General features: G+C 38.9%; 1 pseudogene; it reads left to right on the forward strand.

Moving 5' to 3' along the window:
* Positions 1–500: 500 nt before the first annotated feature.
* Positions 501–998, forward strand: LOC102840549 (annotated as a pseudogene).
* Positions 999–5479: the final 4481 nt, after the last annotated feature.

The following is a 5479-nucleotide window of genomic DNA, read 5'->3' on the forward strand; positions in this document are numbered from 1 at the left end:
GAAATATCCTAATTTTGCTGTTGTATTTGAGCAACAATTTGCTGTGTATATGATTGTGTTTGACATAGTTTTTTCTTTTAGAGTTTTATATATGTCTTCCAATTGCCTTCTTGCCTGCATGGCTTCTGCTGAGAAATCTAGCTTAGTATTATACAGAGAGAAAGCAAAAGGGTCGTTAAAAAGACAGGAAAGAAAGAAAAGACCAAAATTGGATGTCAGAAGAGATTATGAAACTTTCCCTGGAAGTAGAGAGTCTAAAACAAATGGAAGAAATGAGGCGATAAAAGAGCTGCGCAGAAATTTTCAAAGAGCAACTTGAGACAACAAAGTCCAGTATTGTAATGAAATATGCAAAAACCTAGAGTTAGAAACCAAAAGGGAAGAATATATTTAGAATTTCTCAAGCTGAAAGAATTGAAGAACAAATTCAAGCCCCAACTTGCAACACTGAAGGATCCTGTGGGCAAAACACTGAATGATGTAAAAAACATCAAAAGAAGATGGAAGGAGAGAAGACTCCATCTGACTCTTCAGGTGCAGTCAGAGAAGACTTCAAACAGTGCTACACCTTTGAACAAAGTGTGGAAGATGTCCGATTTATCTGAGAGCAGCATCCTACCAAAATCCAGGTGATAATAGAAAGATACAAAGGTAAGAATAAGCTTCCTGTGCTGGATAAAACCAAGTTCCTTGTCCCAGATCACGTCAAAATGAGTGAACTCATCAAAATCATTTGAAGGCACTTACGGCTGAATGACGTCTTTCTGCTAGTGAATGAACACAGCATGGTGACCTTTTCCACACAGATCTCTGAAATGTACAAACACGAGAAGGATGAAGATGGCTTCTTGTATATGGTCTTTGCCTCTCAGGAGACATTCAGAGTGCGATCAACTGTGGCAGACATGCAAAGCCTGCCTAACTTACCCAGGGCAGCAGGTGTGGGAGTGGGGAGGTGGAGGGTGGGGGTAGTGGGGAAAGGAGCCCTGGAAATGTAGTAGATTACCAGCTGGGTAGCTAACTGCTTGAATCCACCAGGTGCTCTGAGGGAAAAATATGAGGTTTTCTACTTCCATAAAACTTACAGTCTCAGAAAACCTATCTAGGATCACTGGAACCAGCTAAGGGCATACCAACACCAGGGTGGGGGTTAGGGGCTGGGGGTCAGGGTGGTGAGAGATGTTACCATTCTGGTGTGTTCATCTAATCACAGGCCAGTACTGCAGTAGTGCTCCTGGCTGGGAGTTGTAGTAAATTGTTTTTGTACTGCAAGCCACAAAACCGAGCTCCAAATGGGCACCAGATTCTGAAACCTGGATTATTTAAACTAGGCCATATTGTTTTTAAATTTTAGAAAATGAAAAATACAACACTTTGCATTTTCAGTTGCCAATGAAATAGATCTTGGAGTTGTTGCAATGCATTTTTCTGCCAATAGGAACTTGTAACCAGAGCAATAACTTAAAGTCCCTTTGGGAGACACTCAGTGGTCTTAGCTTCCCGGAGCCTGCCGACTACAGAACTTTTTCTATTCCACTAGGGAAAGCTCCACAGGAGGGTCTTTACAAGTACCAGCTGTCAAACAAAATGCCCCCAAACTCATTTGCCATGGGAGTTGGCACAAAGCAAGGGTAAATATTTGTCCTTTAAAAACAACTTAATAAGCCTTTTGAACAATTTAGAATTTGGCCTCACCCTAGAGAAGAAAGGCATGACATTTCTTTGATTGCAGGTTTTTTGCAATCAAAACACAGACCAGTGCCTGGTTTGGTCAATAAAAAAGCAGTTGCATCATTTCTAGTCTCTAGGACAGGGGAAGAAATGATATAATACTAAAATGCAGAAGCATGAAATCTACACGTCACCTCAAGCTAGATCCATGTTAATTGTGACTAAATTATGTTACTAAAAATTCACTGTAAGGTGAAACCATGCAACCCACCCACTCTAAGTGCATGGCTGTCCTGAGGAAAACAGCAAAATGAGGCCTAAGCATTTTACAGACATTCACATCGAGAGACAATTATCTTTGAATTTCAGCCTTGATCAAATGACTTGGTACATCACGTGCATGCATGGGTGTATTCTCCTTGCAGGAGCATCCTTGAAAGGTTGGTTCCCTTAGATTGTGTCCCACAGACAGTTCATCCTCATATAGTTAGGTGTGTGGGGAATCCCAGTATCCCTTAGTGACCATCATTCTACTGGAGGGAGAAATGCCAGTTTTTCTCCACTGTGAGTGGAGCCCCCACTCCGTGACCCCTTCCTCTACATGCACTTGTCCACTTCCAATATGTATTACTTTTGCCACATTATGTAAATTTGTAACCAGCCTGTTTTGTTTTTGTTTTTTTAATGATTATATACGCAAATATAGATGACATTCTCCTTAACTACTGTGTGATTGATAAAGATTCCTAGAAGAAACAGCTTGTTTTTTTGGGGGGCGGGATACCACCCTGCAGGGAGGAGTGCTTTCACACATGTGACATTTGCAAGTGGTCACTTTGTTTCTAGGCTATTTGGAACGTTTTAAATGTTCAGATGAATAAAGCACAATGGTGTTAAAATAAAATAAAATGAAATACAAAGAAGATGGAAGGACTATAGTCAATGTACCAAAAAAGAATTGTTGGATGTTCAGCCATTTTAAGAGTTTATATACGATAAAGTACTGATGGTATTAAAGGAAGAAGTCCAGGCAGCTATGAAGGCATTACCAAAAACCATCCTCCAGGAACTGATAGAATACAAATGGAAATGTTTAAACAAACAGTTGCACTTTATCTATGCCAAAAAATTTGTAAGACAAATGCTAGGTAAACCTGGCCAACCCACTGGAAGAGATCCATTCCAAAGAAAGATGACTCAATGGCATTCAAAAATCATCAAACAATAGCAGTAAAATTATAGGCAAGTAAAATTTTTGCTTAAGATGATTCAAAGGAGCTGCCAGAAACTCAAGCTGGGTTTAGGAGCTAGGGCTATTATTGCTAACATCAGATGGTTCTTGACTGAAATCAAAGAATACCAGAAATAAGTTTACTTGTGCTTTATTTATTATGCAAATGTTTTTGACTGTGTGGATCACAACAAATTAAGGATTCCATTGTGGAAAAACTGGATAATCTATAACACTTAATTGTGTTCATGAGGAACCTGAACATATATCAAGAGGCAATCATTTGAACAGAACAGGGTATATTGAATGGCTTAAAATCAGGAAAGGTTTGTGCAAGAGTTGTATCCTTTAATTCCATTTATTCTATGTGAATGCTGAGCAAATAATCTGAGAAGCTGGATTATATGAAGATGAATGTGGCATCAGGATGGAGGAAGTCTCAATAATAACCTGTGATCTGTACACGACAAAGCCTTGCTTACTGAAAGTGAAGAAGCTTTGAAAGCCTTATTGATGAAGATCAAAGACTATAGCTTTTAGTATGAATTGCATCTCAGTGTAGAAAAATATTACAAAAATCCTCATAAGTGAACCAGTAAGTAGCAACCCAATCTACAGGAAATGTTTGAGATTGCCAAGGATTTAATTTTACTTGGCTCCGCAATCAGCATTCATGGAAGCTGCAGTCAGGAATCAAACAATGTATTGCACTAGGCAAACTGCTGCAATGGATCTCTTTAAAGGATTGAAAAGCAAATATATAATTTTTATCATCATGAGGAGGAGGGACTAGTTCCTGTAGAAGGACATCATGCTTGGTAAAGCAGAGGGTCAGCAGAAAAGAGGAAGACTTTCAATAAGATGGGTTGATATCGTGGCTGGAACAATCACCTAAAACGAAATGTTTGTAAGAATGGTACAGAGTCAGGCAGCAGTTTGTTCTATTGTACAGAGTCACTAAGTGTCAAAACCAACTCTTCAGTACCTAATAACAACAAAATATGTACATAAGACTTTAAAAACTGTTCAGCTGGCTTTCAGCTCAAAAATCTTACAATTCTTTGATAAATAAACTGGTCCAACAAATACACTGAATCAGTTAGGATTTGCCTTGATAGTAAGCTGCATAGACTGAGAAACGAAACAAAAACAGATAAACAAAAAGTGACTTAACTGTTGAATGATGATGCACGGAGGAGACTGTAATCATTGCAATAAATGATGGTGTAAAGCCTATGTTCTCCCAAGTAAACTATCACTCAATTCACAATAAAAACTTAAAAGATGTGGCACTGTGGACTAATGCGTTAGACTGCAAAGTCATTTGAACTGCAAGGTCGGTGGTTCAAGCTCAGCAGCTACTCCTTGGAAACCCTATACAGGGTCGCTATGGGTCAGAATCAACTCAACAGCACTTAACAACAACAATATTCCAGGTAAAACTAACTTCAATTTCTCCAAAATATCTTTTTCATGTAATTTTTTAATTTAAAAGTTTATGATTATATTTATTATAAAAATGTAAACAGTAAAGATGCCTGGAAAAAAAAAAAAAGTGACTTAAGTAAGATAGAATGTTATCTTTTCTCATGTAAAAATTAAGTAAAATCTGGTATGTTGGCTGTGTTCCAAAAAATCTTCAGGGAATTTTGCAAAGGTTAAAGGGGATAGAGATAAATTGTTATATACACAACCTTGGAAAAATAGTGCTCTGTGGGTAAATACATGAACAGAGACACAGGCTGACCGGATATGGGAAGAAGAGTGGGCATATACCCACAAATACATGTTGTTGTTGTTGTTGTTAAGTGCCGTCGAGTCGGTTCCGACCCATAGCGACCCTGTACAGGGTTTCCGAGGGTGTAAATCTTTACGGGAGTAGAAAGCCTCATCTTTCTCCCACGGAGCATCTGGCAGTTTCGAACTGCTGACCTTAAGGTTCGCAGCCCGATTCGTAACCACTACGCTATTTGAAAAAGGATATTTGTACATGGATATTAAACTTTGCAGCAAATATAACTATGAATGTGATGAAGCATATAGCGAGCAAAATGATACAAACTTCTTAGGTATTATCAAACATCTTAAGGCAATGAATTGCTGTGCCTGGGGTCTCCGAATCGTAGTCTCAGGGGATTCTCTGGTCAATTGGCATAACACAGTGCACAAAGACAATGTTCTACATCCAAATTTGGTGATTAGCAGATGGATCTTATTTAAGGAGCAATTATTGGTCTCTCTACGTGCAGAATACAGAAGAGTGATGAAAATGGAAGATGCTTGGAATCAATTAGTCCAATGGCCTCATGGAATATATGAATATCAGTCTCCATGACGCAGAGACTGGAAGAACTGGATGGTGCCCAGCTACCACGAGCAACTGCTTTGAAAGAGATCACATTAGAAGGTCACAAAGAGAGTGGGAGAAAATGTGGAACAAAATTCAAAATTATTTTTAAAAGACCAGGTTTATTGGTCAAAAAAAGACTAGAAGAACTACAAACCATGGCCCTTGACCACTCTTCAGGTCTCCAAAGGAACTCAGCCTCCTGGCTCAATTTTCAGCCAAGCAGTACC

Source organism: Chrysochloris asiatica, unplaced genomic scaffold (assembly GCF_000296735.1).
Source record: "Chrysochloris asiatica unplaced genomic scaffold, ChrAsi1.0 scaffold00034, whole genome shotgun sequence".
Classification (NCBI taxonomy): Eukaryota; Metazoa; Chordata; class Mammalia; order Afrosoricida; family Chrysochloridae; genus Chrysochloris; species Chrysochloris asiatica.